At 52.9% G+C, this 22,656-nt stretch overlaps 1 protein-coding gene across 6 annotated transcripts in view; it reads right to left on the minus strand.

Moving 5' to 3' along the window:
• GRB7 (growth factor receptor bound protein 7) overlaps positions 1-22,656 on the minus strand; it is a 50,657-nt gene that overhangs the window by 23,680 nt on the left and 4,321 nt on the right. The window contains exon 1 of one of the 6 annotated variants that reach the window (XM_014603656.2): positions 17,870-17,971. The exons of 3 other annotated variants lie outside the window; for them this stretch is intronic. The gene's annotated coding sequence lies outside the window, so the exon portion shown is untranslated. Of the gene's footprint in view, positions 1-7,064; positions 7,462-15,778; positions 15,871-17,869; positions 17,972-22,656 lie in introns of those variants that run through there. 2 more of the 6 variants (XM_059726978.1, XM_059726979.1) reach the window with 2 other exon arrangements.

The raw sequence follows: 22,656 nt of genomic DNA on the forward strand, positions 1-22,656 counted from the left end.
CACCTCCATATCCAACTTGACACATCCTTGGCTCTACAAGCTGCTGCTTATGGACAGCAAATTATTCCAGAGTCACTCCAGAGTGACCCTGTTGACATCAGTGGGGTTACTCTAAATTTTTATCTTAGCATAGCCACGAGTAGAGTCCTTCCAAGCAGAAATTCCTACTGAGATGAAGTCCATGCCTTTGTGACCTTCTGCCCCTCAACTGGGCTGCTGGCTCATCCCAGGGCAGGATGATATCATCCATCAACTTCTGTGGAGACTCTTTCCGTGGACTCATCCCTGCTCTGGGAAGGGGCCTGACTCCTTCAGCCTGTAGTGGCAACAATTTCCTTGGACACGCCAAAACTTCACTCCTGGAATGAGGTCAGATGGCTCGGGTGTCACCTCTGGGTCATTTGCTGGAAGCTCATGCTTCATGCCCCGCAGTCCTTCTGTCTGCCACCCCGCTGGCAAGCAGCCTGAAGCAGGCAAAACAAAGGACTTTGTCTCTGTCTGTTCCCACCTGGGCAAGGACCAAGGAGGCAATGGAGACAAAGCTGCTCCTGCAATACGACCCCCTGCTGAGTGACCCAGGCAGTTTGGTTTCTGCAAGAGCCATACGGAGCTGTCAACGCTGGTGCCCACAGGACCAAGGGGCTGGAACACAAGCCGTTGAGCAACAGTGGCTCCTGTGCACATTTAACCATGTCTGCACATTTCAGTTAGCTCCAGTTCCCATGTGTTCACACTCCCATGCACCCATTTCATGCATGTCCTAGTCACTCAGGCATGGGGATTCTGTCCATTTGCACTAGCAGCAAACAGATGTGTGTATGTGTGTGTCCATGCATGTGAATCCACTTAGTGCACGTAGTTTCTCTGGGCTCCAGGGATCTTAGTCTGCCTCTTCCCATCAGTGCTGAACGTGGTTCACCCCAGAGAGGTTTGTGGAGTTGTATCATGTCACTTGGGACTTCTGGAAGCTGACTGCTGTCCCTGAGTGTGGGCAATGACCTTTTCCCCAAGCTCACTCCATGTTTGACTTCTCTGGCAGCAAGACCAGCATGAGTGTAGCTCAGCATGGATGCCAATCTCCCTGGCCAGTGTAAATCACTGACTCAGGCAGCTGGCTGGGCCAGAAACTGTGGCATCAGGAAGTGCCCATCTGAGTACACCTTTGATGGCAACCAATCTGCAAAGCATCAGAAGGATGAACCACAGAGCCAGAATCAGAGTCAGGGGCCCTGGCATGTGGTCCCTTGGCAACAATATGTGCCTTTTCCTGATACCTGCTGGGTTCCATGGGGTGCCAGATCACAAACCTACCCTTAGCACATTGCTGGGTGCATTATTTTCCCCTGTACCACAACAAAGTGATGAATCAGTGTGTGGGCAGGTGACTCAGCACCACCCCACCCTCCTCCTTGCAAGCCTCAGCAGCAAACTCCAGCCCTCACATACCTTTGCTCTGTTGTTTCCGAATGGCCTGGCTAGAGGCCGCTCAGGCCCAGCAGAGGAGACTCATGGTATTAGGAAATGGGGCAGTGTAACACCTTCCTACATACTGCAGCCCTTTCCATTTCACCTTAGAGGGCTTTGTTGGGAGCAGGGCAGGTATGATTCACCCATGCCACAGCAGAGAAGCTGCTCTGGAGTGAACCCTGCCCTGCCTGCCAGCTCTGGGCCCAGGACCTTTGCCCAGCCTCAGACACAGAAGCAGGGGCAATGGCAGAGAGATACTGTCTCATTGATCACTTTCTACATTCACCTGTCTCACTGTTTTTAATGTTGCAGATGACACCAAGCTGGGGGAGTAGTAGATATGCTGGAGGGTAGGACTAGGATTCAGAGAGACCTAGAGAAATTGAACTGGACCAAAAAAATCTCAATAAGGACAAGTGCAAAGTCCTGCACTTAGGACAAAGCAATCCCATGCACCAGTACAGGCTGGGGACTGACTGGCTAAGCAGCAGCTCTGCAGAAAAGGACCTGAGGGTTACGTTGGACAATAAACTGAATATGAGCCAACAGTGAGCCCTTGTTCTGAAGAAGGCTAATGGCATACTGGGATGCATTGGTAGGTGTGTTGCCAGCAGATCAAGGGGAGTGATTATTTCCCTCCATTGAGCATTGATGAGGCCATATCTAGAGTATTATGTCCAGTTTTGGGCCCCCCCACTATGGAACGGATGTGGACAAATTGAAGAAAGTCAGTGGAGGGAAACAAAGATGGCTAGGAGGCTGGGGCACGACTTATGCGAACAGACTGAGGGAACTGAGCTTACTTAGTCTAGAGAAGAGAAGATTGAGAGGGGATTTATTAGCAGCCTTTAATTACCTGAACAGTAGTTACAAAGAGGATGGAGCTGGACTGTTCTCAGTGATGACAGATGACAGAAAAAGGAGCAATGGTCTCAAGTTGCAGCAAGAGAAGTGTAGGTTAGATATAAGGAAAAACTTACTCATGAGGAGGGTAGTAAAACACTGGAACAGGTTACCCATAGAGGTTGTGGAATCGCTATCCTTAGAAGTTTTTAAAACCCAGCTAGACAAAGCCTTGGCTGGGATAATATAGTTGGGGATGGTCCTGCTTTGAGCAGGGGGTTGGACTGGATGATCTCCTGAGGTCCCCTCCAACCCTACTTTTCTATGATTCTATATCCATCACTGCTGTGTCTGGGCTCCATATGGGCTAGAAAAGCAGCTCGGCAGCAGCCCTCTTGAATTTGTCATCATGGTATTGCCTCCACCACTTTTTTGGATCCAAAGACCATTGAAGGACATGGGCCTGACCTGGCCAAACTATGATGGGGTCAGATAAGCCAGGGCAGCTGGATTCTCTACATGGCTCAACAAGCACTGGGACAAGCTGACTGGGGAGTGACAACACACCCTTATCCCTCATGAGGCTGATACTATAAGCATCTGTGCCAGATTCTGATTCCAGCTACACCAGGAACTCCACTGGGCTGCCCTGGATTCACAGCAGCACAGCTGACAGCAGGATCTGATCTGTTCGAGGCTTGCACGGCACTGGCTCTCCTACCAGGTCAGCCACCTCCTCCTCCCCAGGAAGGCCCTGAAATACTGCTTTGCAGGCCACACGGAGCCAAATTGTGACTCCTGCCATCCTGCTTGGTGTCTCAGCACTGTTGATGAAACACTGGAGGGCAGGGAGTCTGGATGGAGTTCCAGGAGCTTTGCATTGGGTGCATCAGTAGGGAGGAACAAAGTCACGCCATCTTCTGAGGTAGTGATGTCCCTGGCCAAGTGCACAAGATACCAAGACAGTAATGCAGAGACTGTGAAGTTGGAAATTGCCACTCAGGAGGGACCCAGTTGCTGCTCTTGGAGCCAAAGGGGAATGGAAAGAGAACAGAGGAAGAGAGAATAGAAGGACCGATGGTTTTTTTTAACTCTAATGGATCTTATGTGGCCCCTTATGTGTTACTGAGCATCTGACAGTGTTTAACTCCAACCCCGTGTGTGGCAAGGCAGTGCCATTATTCCTGTTTCATGGGCACCCCAGGAGATGAAGTGACTTGCCTAAGGTCATGCGGGGAGTCTGTGATGGAGTTGAAAATGGAGTGTAGCTTGCCCAAGTCCCAACTGAATGTCTTGAGCAGTGGACCACCTTTCTCCCCAGTTCTGCACAGGGAGCAGACTACTCTCAGCTGTGGACTCTGGTACTTATCAAAACTTGAATCCCCTTGCCCTGGCAGAATCCAATGCATACCCATCCCAGACCACTGTAGCCAGTGTCCTGTGACCAGAAAGACCACCCAAACCAAATTTCCCTCTCCCATTTGGGTGCAGGGGCTTTCCAGGGCCGGACTGAGGCCTGTGGGTGGCACAGCTGCTCTCTGCTGGTGGGAGGGAAGCTTGAATCCCTGTTGCCCAGGCTGTGCTCCTCCCAGGGGATGATACAGAGATGCAAGGTAGTGACTGGAAGATGAAGTGGAGGGCAACATTCAGGCAGCCCCCTAACCCGTGATTTAACCCTTGCAGTGCTGGTAGATTGCTGCCTACTAGCTAGCTCTTCCAGCCTGCTGCTGCAAAGGGCTTGGAAAGGAAGGAGTGATGGGTCTGATTCATTCTGGTTTTGGCCATAGCTGCTGCAGCTTTGTGGGAATGAATGTTCCCTACTGGGTTTATGGGCCTGTGACAGCATCATTAAAGTCACTGGAGGGTGTCAGCTGGTGGCAGCTGCAGCTTCATAGGCATCAGGGGGCCAGCGATGCCTTCTCTCCTGTGTGGGCACCCTCCTGCAGTGCCCACCTTCTCCCTGAGGCTGGTTTGAAATATCCTCACAGCAAGATCTCTGGCCACAAAAGTGCTATTCATCTCAGAAGAGCCCTGGGGAAGGGGCATCCAAGCTGGGAGGTAGTTGGGGGGAGTCATACCCAGATTCCCAGCCTGATAATGCCTTGCTATCACTTCCTGCCCTCCCCCACACACTGCTGTGACTCATACTACCCCAGGCAGAAGGGAGAGGGGCAGGGTCCTTATAAGGAGGGCCCCTGCACTGTGACTCACCTTAATAGCTTCCTGTCTTTCAGGTCCCTCTCCAAAACATCCACCCACCTTCAGCAGCATGGTTAAGCAAAACAAGCAGTCACCCCAGTCACTCCACAGACAGTTGGGGGGGGGGGGTGGGCATGCGGGACAACCCACAATCTTCTTCTGTACACTGGGCACCCTACAGCCCACCCAATCAGACTGTGAAGCAAAGGATATCCTTCCAGCGTCCCCTGAGATAGGGTGCTGGCCATCAGCACAGTGAAGGCCAGACGAGTGGGCCTGGAGACATGGATCTCAGATGTTTGAGGCTGCGTTGGGTAGGACAGAAACACCAGCAAGATAAGAGGCTGGAAGGGCAGCTCATCAGTCTTGGAAAGGTGGGCAAGGAATGCGAGACTGATTTGAGGTGTTCAGGGGGTGTCCAGTCCACCCCCCTCCCCCAGCACACACACAATTGGTTCCCCACTGGTTTGAAAGGAGGCACCATGGGCAGCTTCCTGAAGAACAGGGCATGCCAGAGATGGAAACTCTGGAAAGCAGAGGTGGATGCAGGGACCAGCCTGGGTGCCACTGATGGGCTGATGCTACTCAGCTCATAGCAGGAGCAACTGGTCTTTCATTTTGAGCGGTAGGAACACCCACCCCTGGCACCGCGGTGGCTGGACACAGGGAGGCAGTTTCCTTCCTGCTTCCAGGACCCCTTCCCAGTGAGCAAGGGGATTGATTCCAGGTTTTGCAGTAAGATCACAGGTAATGTGTACCCTCCCCATGCCCAGTGTCTAAGCACTTTTAGGGAAGTCACCTGGCAGGATCACAAGTAAATCCTGGCCAGGACTACCCTGCCTGCCTGGAATGGATCCTGACCAGTAAGCACTCAAGCCCAGCTATTAAAAATGTGCAGACATCAAAAGCTGCAGCCAGGCCCCTAGTGGGATCTCCAGAGGCACTTATGCACCAAATTACCATGGAGTTCATCTCAGCACAAGGGTCAGGCACAAAGCCTGGTTATTTGGCCTATGCTGCCTGCTGCTGGGTTCTCAGGTCCCTCTTGAAAATAGGGTGTGCCACTTCCTCGATACAGTCCCATCCCCATCAGAGTGCAAAGGGAGGCCAAGCTGCTGGAGGAGCTATAAAACGGAGGCCCTTCTGGCAATTCAATCTTGCTGAACTTTGCACTGGAATCAGGAGTCTAACCTCAGCTTCCTGGCAAAATTCCAGATGGGGTAATTGCATCCTGCTGACCTAAAATTCCTCCTGGGAGTTGCAACTGGAGGCAGAATTCTCCTTCCCTTCCTGACTGGGAGAGTTGTGTAATGTCACTGCAGGCTGTTACAAACAGCTCTTACCTTCCACCCCAGAGGTGGATGCCTTAGAGACACAGCATTTCCCAAATGCAAGCCCATCTGCCAAGCTTATAAAAGGCTTTGGGATCCTTTGGGAGGAAACAAATGCTATTATTTTTAATTAATTGAATGCAAAACCTGAGGCAAAGGGTTGTGTTTTGCTTCCAGTATTGACATCACATGTAGACCCTCTGTAGAAGGCTGAATATAGCTCCCACAGAAAGGTGAGGGGATCATATTTTCTTTACCTGTGGTGCTAGAAACTGACATTTGCCTTGAAATGGAAGCTGAGGAGCTCCTGGATCCCATGACTCTGGGAGCTGGGGCTTTACAGGTAATATTGAATAAGGTCTGAGCTGGCAACTCCATTATTCTCTCTGGGCAGTAAGGAAGGTTTCTGTTTTCTGGTGTCTCCCTTTCTATCCACATGCTTTAAGAAGCCCCTACGAGAAAGTGTTTGGTACTAGAAGCAAAGCATGTCCCCAGAAAACCCCGGAGTGAGTGTGCTTGGAAACCTGGGCCTGCCTTGCTGCTTATGCTGTTCCTGTAGGAGAGGCACATGCAGGACAGGGCAGCACAGGCTAATGGAGCAAATAATCTCTTTCCCTATCCAAGCCCAGACGCTCGCTTCTGGCCAAACCAGTTCTCTCCTCTGCAAGACTATTGCTGGCCCCTCCCTGCTACACCTCACCCCCTTGGTATCTGGGACATATGGCTGGCAGGGACTTTTCAAGCACAGTAAGGCACTGTGGGTCCTGAGCTCTTGCCATGGGGGAAAGAACCCTGCCATGCTCACAAGGAGCAGGGTGAGAGTAATAGTACATCCCACCCAGTACCCCTCCTTCCTGCTCCACTAGATTAGACCTGTGGGTCATCTAGCCCAGATGTCCCTACCTGCCAGACCTCCCACCCAGTTCTCCAACATAGCTCACCATCTCCTCTGACCCTGCCACCTTTCAGGATAGGCCAATGGGACCACATCCAGCCCAGTATCCCACCATCCAGTAACCCCCCTTTCCCTGCAGCCAATAAGCCCATCCAGCCCAGTATCCCACCCTCTGTGTCCATTGGGCCTAGTATCCTCTTCCATCAGCTCTGACCAATGGCCCTGCTGGTCCTTCATCCCACTTGTTCTCCCAGGGCCAATCAGATGAAGGAGTCAGCCATTGCCCTCACTTATCCCAGATGGTGACTAATGCCCCACCACACACATACCTTACTCTGTCATTCAGGGGCTTCCCTGACCCTGTCACTAGCAATGTGTCATGTCCTGCAGCCCATAAGGCTCAGTGCCCCTCAGGATCATATCCCAGCAGGTGCCACGGAGGAGGAGATTATCATGCCAGATGGGCACAGGTGACAGTGAGCCATTCTCAGCTCAGATCCTTCATGGAGATGCTTAGCCCAGGCAGTGGCTCTAGTTCCATTAAGTCTTGTAGCCACCAAGAACGTAGGGTTGCCAGGCGGTGGAAGTCCAGTTGTCTCTGTTTCCTGGTAGGGGTATGAAAACCCTTGTCCACACATAAGACAGTTCAGGGAAGTCCCAAGACAGCAACATGTAGCTTCAGACACAGGTGGCACTGAGGAAGGGAAAAACCAGCTCCCCCCACTGCCTCCATCTACTTTTCTGTGACATAATCTCTTCACCCCATCTGTCTGTCTGTGACACCAGCGCCCCACCTGTCCCCCTGCCTCTGATACCACCTTCTCTACTGCCTGTCTGCCACATGCTTTTACACATGCCTCAACTTAATGCACATTTGCCTAATACACATTAAGGCAATTTAGGCACGCATCTACACATGCATGCGCTAAGGCGCATTAACACGGTGTGCAGACCAATTTGGGACTAAAGTTAGTCCCAAGCCAGTCAACATACACAGCATTAATGTGCCTTAGCATATCTACGTGCGCATTAAGGTGCTTTAGCTAGTCACACATAAATTTGTTACCTGCTTTTGCAGGTATCAAATTTAGGCACGAATAGTCTAAAATCACCATTTTTAAGGCACATTAAGGGTGCGCATGTGTAGCCCCATTCCCTTAATGCACCGTAAACGCCTTAAATCAGCACATGTAGATGCGCCCTCTATTTGTGATGGAAGTTCCCCCTGTCTGTGATGCTAGATCCCACTCTCTGCATCTCTCTGTGTCCACGCTCACCTTGCCCACTGCTGTCAGTGGTGATGGTATTGGTGGTGCCAGTGCTGGAGCTGACCAACTGCCAGCATCCCAGTCACCACCAGCATCACTGCCAGTGCTGCACATGGTGGCTGCAGGCAACACAAGGCCTAGAATGGTAGTGAGAAGTGCTGAGCCATCAGGACTGGTGCTCTTCCCACCAGCAAGGTGGCATCAGAGCAGTGCTGGAGATGTGCTGGTAAAGGCTTGTGAAGAAACAGCCCAGCAGTGCCTCCCCACTACATCCAGAGGTTATAGTGTCTCTTCACTTAGGAGAGGAGGAAGGTGTGTGTGCAAGGGGCAGGGTGGGCAGTGGGTGGTATGTACATACAGGGTCAGTGTAGGCATGCACTTCCCTGCATGTGTGCATGCTTGTGTGCACAGCCGTGAAGAGGCATGATACAATGTTTTGTTTACTTCCTGGTTTCCAGCACAGCCCTCTAGAGACCTTGATGAATGACAGTCAACCCCAGGGTAAGCGGGCACTGCTCCATCAGAGTCAGGTTGGTAAATATAAGCTGGCTTGGTTGCAGCAGCAGATCAGCAAAATCTTGTAGAGTCTATGATAAATACTGCTGGGCCTGTGATAAATACTGCAGGTCCTATGGAAAAAGGGGCTAGCATCTCTTACAAACAAACCCAGCCAAGGGGAGAATAAAGTTGCTTCACATGGTGCAATCGAAATAGGCTCTTGGTACCCAGGCCACTGTAAGGGCTTGTTCTGTGGGTAGCCAAGCCCCTTAGGTTTGAAGCAAGACCCCTCCCAATCCCTCAAACTCCTCCTCAGATTGCTACCTGTGTAACATCTCGGCTTGCAGCCCAGCCCAGCAAGGACCAAACCCTGTGGAAGCTGACCTAGGCCTGCCTCCAGGCAGTCTGCATGGTTTCTACTGCTGACTCAGTTTTGTAGGAAAAAGAGAATGACCAGTGTGCAGATTCACCCTAGCCACACAACTCTCTAGGTGAGCCTGGGGAACCCCCAAGCTGGCGCTCCAGAGCATGGTGACACCAGGCCTTTTCCTATTTCTGCTGCTCCTAAATGGGACCCAATTGGGAGACCATGGAGGAGCTGGAGGAGGGGTAGAGCCTACCTGCATGTCTGTATAGTGCTGAGCACAACTGTGGTGCTCAGCAGAGAACCAAACCTCCCGGGGCTCAGCAGAAAACTCTTGAGGTGTAGCTCTGATCTGGGAAATCGAATCCATGCAGGGGGAGGAATCTGCCCCAACAGTGGCACCAGGGAGAAGGGAGACGCTATGGGAAGAGGCCAGATCCCTGGAGCCAGGCTAGAGTCACCCATAGACATACTGAGTGGATTAGGCAGTTTCATGGAGACACATCTGTGCATGGCACTGAGCCCAGCACGGCTGCCACTTTCCAGCCCTCCCTTCAAGCACATACTGTACCGCACAGTGACAGAAAAATATGAGCCGGATTAGAGGAGAGCCCCCGAGGGACACAGAGATATGCACAGAGCCTGGGGTCAGAGTCCCCTGATTAGTCAGACTGCAAACACAGCAGAATTTTCTATAGAAGAAACACCCGTTGTCCTCATAGATGCATCTGCTGGTGTAGGGCCCATCTATGTAGCTAGTCTATATGACTGGAGCCTGTGGCTTGGGGGAGAGAGAGGTTGGGTGAGGACTCCTGAGCGCAGGACATGGCTTTACCACTGAGTCACTGGGTGACCCTGGACAATTCATTTCCCCTCTGTGTGCCTCCATTTCCCCAACTGTATTAAGAGGTGGGAAGATACTGACTCTTTGCAAGAAGGGTAATGCTCAGGGGTGACACTGTTGCTACCAATGCAAAGCATCAGCCTCACCTATCTCTACCTCTTACCCTGGTTTCATCTTTGACAATAGCAACTTGCACAGAAGAAGCCACAGCAGCATGTTTCCCCACCAGAGATAATCACTTTCTTCCTTCACAAACAAATTACACTCTAAGTATGTGACTTCTCCACATGGCCTACAGGATGCAGGAGCCTGGCCTGGATTGACTTGCAGCAAGATTTGTGTTCCTATATCATCTCAGGTGCTTTTGAAAATCCAGCCGGGGGATCATAGCACCAGGGTGCTGCTTCCACAGTTAACTTGGAAATTTCAATCATAAAATAAAGCTGCGCTTCCAAGGACGTTTATGTGAATGTGGCCCAGGCAGGCAAACTATCTTAGTTGTATTAGCTACCAGGCAGCTTTTCTGTTCCTTTCACAGTTTGACACAAGTACATGGGAAACATATGGGGGAGATGTCATCTAAGTACACGTCTAAGATTTTAGTGTTGGTCACACTGCTCAATCCCACAGCCACTGGTTCTTCCCTGAGGACTTGCAAAATGCAATTATCCACACTCAGGAACAGAGAAGAAGAGCTTTTAGAGGCCTGGGTGGAGACTCAAGAGTCTCAGGCTTCTGTTGGCTGTCTGACCTTGGGCAAGTCACTTAGGGGTTGATGTTGAAAGGTGGCTGCTGCACTTCTGAAACACCTGTCTGAATATCTAGGTGCTTAAATACCTTTAAAAATGCCTCTCGGGCCCAGATCCTTGAAAGCATTTAGGACTTTTTAGGATCTGGATATAGCAGGGGTGGGCAAAATATGTCCACGGGCCAGACACAACCCACCAAGGGATTTTGTCCAGTCCATAGTGGGTCCCTTGGCCCCACTTGGCCCAGGCCCTAGTGGCAGCCTGGGCTGTGGAGCGAGTGGCTGGTTCCACCATCCCCAGGTGTACAGCAGGGCTGGGGCGGCGCAGCAATCGGACTTGCTTCCCAGCAGCCCCCACAACAGCAGCACCTCCTTCCAACTGCTGCTGGACCCAGCCCTGCTGCTTAGGCACCTCAGCCCACCCACCACCGGGAGTGGGACGCACATAAGCAGGATTTTTTTTTTTAAGGAAAATTTTTCATGTTCCAAGTCAAACCAGCCAAATCAATTCCAAATCCATGAGTCATTCAAGAACCAAATGTGGCCCTACTACCCGCAAACATCCTCCACCCCCACCTGGGGCTTCAGATGCTTCCAAATCCTTTGGCAGGCATCCTACATGCAGGCCCAAGCCCAGAAACTTGGGGTTTGGATGCCCCCAAGTTTCACTTATCCTCATCCGTATGGTCACAGGAGCAAGCTAGGGAGGAGTCTCCTATGGCCAGGCAGCAGGCATGGGACTATGGGCAGGCAGAGAGCAGTGGCCGGGAGTAGGACAGGTGGGTGGGGGCAGGATCACAGAGCAGTCACAGTGTGAGGCTGGGGCCCAGGGCAGAGCCATGATCTGCTCTCCACATGCCTGTTATGGGTGCTGGTTCTGGGCAGGGGCACGCAGGCAGCAGATCATGGTTATGCCCCCGGCCCCAGCCTGACACTGTCACTGCCCCAAGATCCCACCCCTGGCCATGCCCACCCACCCTGTTCCCAGATGCTGCTTTCCACCTGCCTGCAGCCCCAGCCCAGCTGCCTGGCCAGGTACAAGGCAGAGCCACTTAGGGAGTTTTGGTGAGCAGTTGCAGAGGGAAGAGGTGCTGACCTTGCCTGCAACAACTCACCAAAACTGCCTAAGTGGTCCTCATGCCCAAATAATTGCCCACCCCTGGGGTATCATATGGGAACAATAGCACTGTCTTGTCTCTCAGAGGTGTTCTGAGCATGAACATACCAGTGAGTCTGAGATGCCCAGATACTATGATATCTGATGGGTGCCATGTGGACTAGTTCTTTCAGAACAGTGTAGAAATGTACCTGTTAGCACATTTTTAAATGGCAGCTTAAGCATGGACCCAGAAGCTAGTCTCAGTAGGTCCTGGGATCATCCATCCATCCTTCTACATATTTTCTAAAATAAGTCCCAGAATTCTCATTTAGATATGGCAAAATAGAGTAAGCAATTAGGTATACTGTTCAGCAAGCCATAGAAAGAGCTGATCCCAACAGGCTCTGCCAGGACTTACCTGTAGTCCTCATGGCTTCCAAATGGCTTCTTTGTAACTCTGTTCCTTTTTCCTCCACCAATTCTTCCCTCTTAGTTCTGAGTACTTTGGGAGGCACAGTGCTGCCTCCACTAAAGTTCTTTGCCAGGGATGGCTTGAGACAATACAAGATCCAGCCCCTTCCAAGTGTGATAGTAACCACTAAAACAACCCAGTGCTTGGACCTGGGGAACGTAAGTCTTCCTATACCAGTGTAAATAAGGAAGAGCTTCCTGGATGAACAGGAGAATGTCAGCATCAAACTGCAGCAAGAGGGAGGAGAATCATGCATAGGGATGCCACACCTGCGTCAGTGAAACCTCTTACCCCATATCCTGTCTCTAGCAGAGTCTCCAAAAGCCAAATTCTCTAGTGGAAGGCCTGATCCTGCAAAATAATGCCCCTTACTGATCTATATTGTCCCACCAGGGACCTTCATTCCTGATCCATAGCTGGGTGAAGTGTGAGGAGGACCCTGTGGACTGGAACTTCTCCCTATCAGCTAGGCACTGGTGATGTGTCTGAGTCACGGCATGGAATGAAACCAGAGACAGATGGAAATAAACCAGGTCACCAGGGCTGGCTTTTGGCCGATGAGTTCAATAAGGGAATGAGGGAGCAGCGTTTGCCTGGTATCAGACTGCTAAGGACTTTGCAGGCCCTGCTGGCCCCAGCTCAGCACTCACCTTGGCCTCACTGACCTACTCCCCTGTTCATATGGAGAGTAGCCCCTTGGGACAGGAGCATGGGATTCTCAACCTCTGACTCCTGAAGGAGAGATCCATTTCCCTTAAATCCCATGCCTGGCTTCTGAACCAGTCTTTGGAGATGGTTGCCCCAACTAGGCCTTGAAGTGTGTGGTGGAGGGCTGCTTGCTGCCTGTGATAGTTAATGATGAAGCTTGCAGAGAAGCTGGGGGGAAGGTAGGAGTGTCACACTGTCCCCAGTGAAGCAAAAAGCGGAGTTGAAAGCAACTGTGTCTCATCTTTGAACAATTTACAGTGAAAGGAAGAGCATGAATAGACAGATGGATTCTTTGGGGATATCCATGTTTCTGGAAATGCTGTCATCCTCTGGAAATCCAGGTCCCTCCCAATTTCTTGTCTAAAAGGCTGTCTCACCCTTCTCAGTGTGGAATCTAAAAGGCCTAGGCCACTTATTACTGTAGCAGGGAACTGGGCAGAGCCGCCCACCCCGAAATTTGTCAGCTATTAGGCTCTGTTCCTGGGAGCCAAACCCAGGAAAATGACTTCCTGGCTACAGGCAAAGCTACTGAGCAGGGTACAAACAAAACACGCCCACCTACGCATCAGCACACAAACCCACACCCATCCAGACACACAGGTGCATCACACAAATACAGAGACACATGATCACAGGCACAAACACACACATACATTTGCCCTCGTACAAAAGAGATGCACAGCTAGAATTATACATGTCCCTAACCACTGAGGCATACCACCCACCCAGACACATATACACAGTGGCTTGCGTGCCCCTCCTCTAAACCCCTCCTTTCTCCCTCCGATAAATTAGTATAAAGACAGTAACAGTGAGCCCTAGACCAAGCTTGCCCATTTAAAGTTTAATTTTTTCAATGTGCCAAGCTGAGAGGCTCATTGATTCTAGGTTTAATCATTCATTTCTTATTTACAGTCTCCAGTGTGGAGGGTGTGTTTTTCTCTCCCCCTTCCCCCTACACACCCTGCTTCCAGGCTGCTGAAGCAGGACGCTCAGAGTTCATCTCCTGTCTCTGGTCAAGGTCCCCTGTGCTACTGCTCACTGCCCTCCAGAGACTGGAGAGACTTCCCAAGTTGTTTGTGTTTGAAAGGTCATGGGTGTTCTTGAGGAGGGAGCCGTTCCCAGACCTCACATATCTCAGCCGCTTACTAAAGCACTTTCCAAACAATGGGCGGGTTGCAGAACTCAGTTTCACTGGCTTCACTCCAGAATGGCCTCGCTTATTCTGAACGTAAAGCCAGTCGAACGAAGATCACAGTTTGGCCTTTCTAAGTCCTTAAATCTTCTCACCCAGTGCTGAAATGCAGCTGCTTCTGGGGTAGAACATGGCTGCTGTTTTAACAGTTACAGCAATACTACCCAAGAGTTTGGGATGGGAAGTGAAGATTCCTGTGTCTGGTTGAAACAGGAAAAATACTGGCTACAATACTGGGCTTCAAACCCAAGCTATAGGCAAACTTCAATAGCCAAAATGGACCTCAGTTTTACATCTCATCTGAAATGCACCAGGTACGTTATGGTTTGCATTTACCATAATGAAACCTGAGAATCATGTAAACAATGGAGGGGAGGGACAGGAAGTACACTGGGCAAGATTGGTATGGATAGCTGGAGAGTCTGACTCTCTTCATCTCAGACCACTACCCAGCCCTTGCATGGTACCACCGTCCCAGCCAAGCCGGGCCAAGTTGATACAGAGAAAAGCATGCCACCAAGAAGGGAGGGAAAGGTATTTCAGGAAAAGCAGCAGCTAACCTCCGAGAGCATCCAAGAGATGCCATGGTGCAACAGACCTCTGCAGATGAAGCGTCTTGCTGGATAGGGTCGAAGGGGAGAAATAACCCAGTGCACAGAAGCCAAGCCCAGCTAGTACAGAGCATCAGCTCCCTTCCTCCACCTCCCAGAGACATCCCCTGACATTCCTAGTACACCTCATCCACATCAGTCCTGACAATCAGCCCCACAGCCACTCTGCAAATTCATCTCCTGCTAAGCACAGCCTCCAGGACCTCTCCAATGTGCACAAGCCTCTCCTTCCAGACAGAAGCCCATATAGGGGGAAATAATCTGCTCTGCTCTCAGGGCAAACAGAGATGTGATGGCCTGGATCACAGAATCAAAGAGATGGGAGCTCCCCAGTTGAGCTGGCCTCCTCACGCATTCTATGACAGTGAGCATATCTACACAACACACTTAATGTGCAGTAGACTAATTCTACTACGCATTAGCTCATCATGGCAAAAACCGTTTTAATGCACTAATTGGCAATAGAATGCACTAACCATTTTAATGCACTAACGCGCATTAAGCATAACAAAAAGACCTTGCGCCATTGCTACTGCGCGCTAACGCTGGCTACTGCACATTTATATAGTACCTCATATTAGAGGAGCGAAACTTAATGCGTAGTAGCAACGGCGCATTGATGCATGTCCAGATGTGCCCCGTGAGTTCTGAACTGCTCTGAACAAAGATTTGCTCACGTGCTGTGGTTTCTCCAGTTCAGTACATTGAGGCTTTGGAGAGCTCTACGATTCAGAGGATCTTAGAGCCCTGGGTTCTAGAATTCGGAGGGGCTCAGAACGCTGGGTTCCAGCATTTGGACTATCTTGGAACTCCTTGGGTTCTAAGTCACTGGAGTTCTAGAACTTCAACAACAATCCAGAACTTAGGTTACAGAATTCAGATAGTCCCAGTGTTCTGTGGGTTCTGGAAGTTGTAACTCTTCAGGACTCTTCTATCTGAATTGCAAACTGTGGGGGGCAGGGGCAACAGGCCTGTTCCTCAGCTGATGTAAACCCCCATCATTTGATGAATCTAGGCAGGTTTACAGTACCTGAAGCTTCAGACCCAGCACACCATTCATGTCACTGGCAGTTAACACACGGCAGACAATAATCACTAGTTTTGCAGGCTCAAGGATTTTGGTCCCCAGAGAACTTCCCCCACCCAGGATCTGGAATCTTTTAAAACCCAAGATGCCCACAAAGCCAAGTGAAGTTTAAACATGAATCACACAACCACAGCAGTCCAGCCACTTACACAGGCCTCCGCAATGTCTTTGGAAGCTTTAGCCACCGCCAGCTGGAACTCAGTGTCACTCTGCTCCTGAGTGGCCTGGTCAGCATGGAACTGGGCTCTCTCTCTGTGTCTGGCTAAGCGGAAGAGCATGGGAGGGTGTCATGGGGCGTTTAATCCCTCCCGCCCAGTAAGAGGCCATCCAGCAGGGACGCCCCACTGCGGCCCCGCGTAAATGCAAGTCAGGGGCTTTAATCAGTAATGTGTGTGTGTCTACCCCCAGCACCCTGGCTGCTCAGCCACAGAAGCTTTCCCCAGGGAGATGACCCTGCCACCCTTAATGAAGCAACAGACTGCTCACTCCTGGGAAAGCCAGTGTCGTACTGACTGCAGGAATGAACAGCACCAGCTGACTGGTGTGGTGGGGGAGAGAAGCCCCCGCATCTTATTCTACCAGAGGCAGATTGTGAGTGCTCTACACAGGGAAGCCACTTGCTTAGCTGCCCTCACTATATGCCCTTAGAGAAAAACAGATGTGCCCATATGCTGAGCAGTCACTGAGAGCCGGCACACCTGCAACAGGCACCTGGAGAAGAGATGGAGCACTGGGGATAAAGCCACAAGGCTGGTGAGAGAGCCTGGAGCCTTCTCCATGCCCAGTGCCACTCAGGACATGGTGTTTGTTGGTTCCCTTAAAACCCAGGGTCGGGGATGGAGAGACAGGTCTGAGCCCCAGTGGCCTGTCTCCTCACCACGGGGTCCCTGGGCAGCTGGCCCACATAGCGCACCCAGTCCTGACCAGCTATATCCGAGCAGGCCTCCACAGGGCCCCCACTGACTCTGAGCTGATCTAGCCTAGTGTGCTTTTGGGGAGAGAGGACTAAAAGTGGGGTCTCCCTTGCTACTGCGCTATTTCATGCCAGTGCTCTTGGCAGGCTCTTGTATTCATCTTCCAGCCACTGCTATTCCCACCTATTACCAGCCCCGCTGTGACAGGCCCAGGGAGCAACATGCCTCAGAAACACCCTCACCACCCCAGCCTGCTGTCTCTCTATGCCCTTTCCCCCTGCCCATCACCACAGCATCAGGTCAGCACATGCCAGCAGCAGATTACTCACTACCAACTACCTCTGTTCAACAGGGTGCCCCTAACCTGTCCTGTCCATCACCAGCTCCAGTGGGCACCTTATGGCCTCCTGGGGGAAATCCCGGGAGATGGGGGGAGATGCCAGGTTCCCTGAGTCACACCCCGCATCTGGAGAGATGGAGAAAACCGATCACCATGGCAGGGTTGGTGCAGGGAGAGGGAGACGCCTGGGTGCTGAACTTCTGTCTCTGCCCCAAAACTAACAAGCAGGGCCACTATTCTGGAGCCAGACTCAGGATTCACCCCAAAAACTCAGGATCTACCCCACCACCCAGAGACGAGTTTCTGTCCCCAGTGATGGTGCTGCAGAGACTGCTCTGGCTTTCCTAGCTTCTGCTCGGTGCCCGCTAGCACCCGGAAGCCCTGGGGAGCCACAGGTGCCTGTCTGGAATCCTTCCCTCCAGTGCATACCTCCCTGGCTCCCCTCCATCCCCCACCTCTGCAAACACACTAGGATTAAGGCACTGTGTTGTCCCTGCACAGACCTGGGTCCCTCCCTAGTCCACCTGCCTCAGGCTTCACAGTTCTCTCCCCCAGTAACCTCATTCACTTGGCTGGGGTGAGCGGGTGGTAGGGAGCAGAGAACAAGAAGAGAGGGAGCAAAGGGGCCATTTTGGGGGGATGGCCAGGGAAAGGGGCAGATGGGGCTATGGAGAAGGAAGAGCTAGAGGATAAGAGGAGGAAGGAAGGGAAGAAAAAGAGTAATGGAGAGTGGAAGAAACAGAGAAAGTGGAGGACAAAGAAATGCTAGAATGAAAGAGAAAGGATAGGGAAGGAGAAAGAAACCAGGAGGCTGCTCCCAGCGCAAAACTACTCCAGTCCCTGCCTACCACAGGTGAGTTGCTCCTCTTCTCACACACACACACACACACACACACACACACACACACACACACACACCTACATTGCCAGCTGCACCCGGTGGGTCTTCGAGAATGAGGAAGAGGGGGATCAAAACAGCCTCCTACCTGGCCCCGATGATAGGCAGAGACGCACAGACCTGCTGGCTTGACGGCAAAACTGGGGATTCCTGTTTCACTGTAATCCTTTATCTACCTGCCTCCCCGGCTGCTGGCAGCCCACGCCCCCTGCTTGACATCACCGACTGGCCGGTGTGAGCAACAACACAAGGCCCCACAACAGGTGCTGGGATGGGGCCCGGATCAGGCTGCCCGCTTTGCTATTAACTTGGTGAACTTCACTGAGCCGCTTTCCTGGTAACCCTTGCCTACCCTGTGCCCAGCCCCATCTCCTGGCACCAGCAGATTCCAGGAGGGCAATGGGGTGCCCGCAGTGGGTCTGACACACTTATAGGGATGTTGTAGGCCAGTGTTGGTGCTTTGTGGGGACTCCTCATGGGATGTCTTGGGTGTGGGAAGCAGCTATAGGGCTGGGCCATGGGTTTAATCAGCCCCTAGGACTTGGGAAAGAGCCTGGGACTGCCACTGCCCTGGGCAAGTCCTGTTTCTGGGTGATGTTGGCTGGGGGCCCTCCCTGTTGCCCCAGTTGGGGGACAGTCTAGAGAATGCCTCCTAAAAGGCTTAGGCAGGGCCCAAGGGCCACCTAGGGAGGGAAAGGGCCACTCAGAGCATGTGGGGAGGCAGCCAGGATTGGGGTGGGGGGCCTTCTCAGTGTTGTGAGGCAGGGTGGGTATGTCTGGGTCTTTGAAAAACCAGGAAAGGACTGGGGTCTTCTCAGTATCCCCCCCACCCCTCAACTCCTCTCCCAGCTGGGTTCTGTTTGGTGCCTGACCTGGCCCAGCACCCTAGCTGGGTCCATGGGAACAAAGCTGCCCTCACCCCTGCACCTAGGGGATGGCCAAAATCAGTTACAATGTCAGGGATTTCCTGCCACAGAGATGACCACTGGTAGCTTGGGGGAGGAGGGGAGAGGTTCCAGATCCACATGCCCTTCCCCCTCCTCCTTCTAACTCCAGGTCCCCCGTGGGGGCCATGAGGCCTCATGCGAGATGGCTCTGGCGGAGCTGTTCTAGTGCCATGCAGCCGAGGGAGTGGCTGTCTCCAAGGGACTGGAGCCCCCAGCAGGGCTGGCACAGCCTGCAGTGCACACAGTCACCATCAGGGGTCACCCTGGAGGGCCTGTGTTGCAGTAGGGACTGGGGCTCTGGTGCCTGGGAGCTTGGCCACAATTTTTGGAGACCCCAGACTTCCCTGAGCCCTGGCAAGAAGGGCACATCAGGATTTGGGCAGTGGTGCCCCTGGAGACTACCCCACAGGTCTCTGGGCACATCTCCCCTCCTGAGGCTTGTGTGTTTGCTGGGCTCCTGAAATCTTGCCAGCCAGGAAACAGGCCCCAATCTGATCCCGGATTCGGCTCAGAGCAGGGCCTGGCCCAGCATTGAGCAACATAAAAACAGATTCCTCCCAACACACAGACAGTCAGGCCCCAAGGTCTCTGTGGGTGAGATGGCCCTGCACACCACACCTGGGTCATGCGAGGTTGTCACAACACACATGACCAATGCTGTGCCCAGCCCCGCTAGGAATGTTCCCTGGCATCTGCTAGCCACTGCCAGGCTGCATTCCCCTCCGGGCCTTACCTGGCCCAGGTGGGCTCCTTCACCTCCTTGCCCTGTGGGCAGTCAAGGAACCTCTTTGTCCTGCAGCATGGCTTTCTGAGCTCCCCTGGCTAACCCCACAAAACCCAGGGGAACCCCTGGGTTTGTGCCTCCCTCTCTCCATGCTCTGTGGAGCATGCATCTGAGAGGTGCTTCCCCCAGTCATAGGCGACGCATAGGAGGGGCACACGGGGGGAGGGGCACATGCCCCCCCGCCCCCCGAGATTGGTGGCCACCGAAGCCACCGCCAGCTTCTGCGGGCAGTCACTGCTTACACCCCGCACCCCTCCTGCTGCTGACACAGCTGGCAGTGGCTGCAGGCGGTCCCCACTCACTGCCATGCTGCCACCCCAGTCACAGGAGGCACCAGTCATTCATGCTCAGTTGTTTACCCCTGCTGAGGAGACAAATAGACTAAAGCTGATGTTGGGCCCCGGGAGTTGCAGGTGGCTTTGACCCACACCCGAGTCTTTCCTTGGCTTTATGGACCACCTCAGCTCTGTGGAGGAAAGAACTAGCTACGCTATGACCTATCCCCACCTGTCTTGCAACAAAGAACAGAGGCAACTTTCTTTTGGTGGGATCCATCTGTGTCCTTGATACCCTCAGCCCATTGCCAGGTCAGTCTATTCCTATGCTGACTCTACCAAAGAGCAATGGGCACACATTACCCTTGGGCCTTTATACACCTATGCCAGCCCACCCTGGGAGGCAGCTGGATTCCTGTGAGCAGTTCCAATTGTTGGACTCCTGGAGTTGTCTGGAAACAATGAGGTGCTGGGGGAGGAGGCAGTGAGGGAGGTCACAGGGGCTTTGAGCTTCACAGAAGGTCACTCGTAGCATTGGAGGGGGGAGATGCTGAGTAAGATTCCCTCAACCTGACTCACAGCTCCTGTCACCCCAGTCCTGGCTTTCCTTCCCAGTTCCCTCACTCCTGCCCTATAGACCCCTGCCATCCCCACCCTGAGTTCACCTTTATGCCCTTCAAGCCTGATCACCAGGCCCTGTGACCCCAGCTCTGGGCTCTCCCACTGTCCTGAGCACCCTATTCCCCTGGTCTGATCTCTGTCCCCTCCCTGGCCCCTTTGAGCCTGTTTGGGTTGTGGGGGCACCATACACAGACAGGCTGGCAGCTGCATTACTCAGCATTCTTGTTATGGATTTCATAATGTGCATGCACAGAATCCCGTCACAGCCTGGGCCCTGGCCAAAAGCAATGTATATCTGACATGCACCACTCTGGCCTCACTGTGGGGGTGGGCAGAAAATGGGCAGCCCCCTGTGGCCTGGCCCAGCCACAAGGGGTAAGGCAGCTCTGCTTGCTTTGAGTGACCTACAGGGTGTTCATTACCCTGCCAGGGGGGTGGGGGTGGGGAAGAGAGAGAGGCAGGCCCTGGAAGAGACCCCTGGACAGTGCCATCATGTCATGCCAGGTGCTAGCTGGGCACACATGGAAGAAGGCAGGTTTGGGGAGCTCACAGATAGGGGAGCAGGGAAGCTGGGCTGTTGTGGGGCACCCTCTCTATATAATATGCCCTTCACTGCAGGTGTCTGTGCTCCCATTGCCAGCTCCAAGTGGCACCATCTCCTTGGCCCTGGTGCCACTGACCACACTGCTCACCAGCCATGGGCTGAATGTGGCTCTGACTCACCCTGACGGGCTTGATCCCTCTGAGCTGATCTCTCCAGCTATGACAGAGCAGACTGAAGGTGCCCCTCTGCTGAGCCAAGCTGATGCCCCAATACCTGGCCATGGACCTCTGCTGCAAGGACAGCTATCTGGGAAATAAACAATGCAGGGGCCTCAAGCAATTCTCACTCATCAGGGGGCAGTGACCAGGCGCCCAGGTGAGGGGCAGACAATAGAGAAAAATGCACCATATGCAGTCTCAGACTGATACCCATGGCGCTCATGCCCATTTGCACCCATGGGTCATTGCTGCTGCAGTGGCGCCTCCTGCAGGCCATTGCCTCTGATCAAAGCTGCGGCTCCAGGGATGATTTTGCCAGAGCCCGTGAGTCCAGTCAGCAGTGGCAGCTGAGTCATAAATCCCAACGAAGTGCTGGAGCAGCATTTTCCACCAGAACCTTGTGCAACCCACAGGGATTAATATTCAAAATTCAAGACACAAGCATTGCCCACCAGCTGCACCACTGAGAAGTCATTGCAATGGGTAAGGTGGTTCCTGAGTGAAAAGCTCAGCTCTCAAGTGGTTCCTGAGTGTTCACTGCCCCATGGCCCCCTGTGTGGGCAGAAGGAGACAGCTTGGGAAAGGGCAAAGCTGGGCATGGATCCCACAGTGCCCCTAACAGCCTCTGAGTTTCCAGTGCTCAGTGCTCCACCCCATCTCAGCACTCTGGGCTCTCCCAAGGTCCCCATCCCACTTGAGCCTTACCCCCAAAATCTAGGCATGCGCAGGTCAATTTCCTTGCTCCGTGCCTGTTTCCCCTTCCACCCCGCATTGGACTGGGAACTCTTTGGAGGCAGAGACTATCACTTGCTGGGTTTCTGTGCAGCACCCAGGTCGCTAGGGTCAGCTCTTGCCTGGATCCCCCAGGCTGTGGCTGAGATACAGCCACGCCCTTCCACCCCCTAGGACCTGGGATCTCTGAATGGAGAACTGGAGCTCAGTAACCAGCCCACATCCCCAGACTAAATGCTCCATGAATCGTCCCTCCAATCCACTGCCCTTAGCGGGGTCCAGCCACCGGGAACCTGACCCACACCCCGCCCCCTGCACCAGCCTGGCTCAGGCACTGCTTCATTGAGCCTGGCACCACCTTGCCTGTTCTGCTCAATGGCTTGAGAGGAGGGGGAGTTTCCCAGGATGCACCTGGGCCCTTGTCCTGGAGTTGAGGAGGGAGGAGAGGGGTCCATGCCTTAAGGCAAGAGCAGCCTCTGTGTGGAGCACTGTGTGTTCACCCTCCCTGCACGGTAACTCAGTGAGAAAAGCCCTCACTGTGCTGTGGGTCTGGTGCAAAAGGGGCCTGAGGGCCATGTTGATTGAGGGCATCCAAAACCCTCTACTGACAATCGCAATATTACATCTTCCTGATGGAGAGGACACCAGAGCCTCCAAAAGGATAGCCACTGGCCACTTAGGCAGGCTCTTGACATCCTTCACAAGCATTCACTCAGCCCCACAGTGGGAGAGGGGACAGATGCCACTGCTCTTT

Source organism: Alligator mississippiensis, chromosome 4, assembly GCF_030867095.1.
Source record: "Alligator mississippiensis isolate rAllMis1 chromosome 4, rAllMis1, whole genome shotgun sequence".
NCBI lineage: Eukaryota > Metazoa > Chordata > Crocodylia > Alligatoridae > Alligator > Alligator mississippiensis.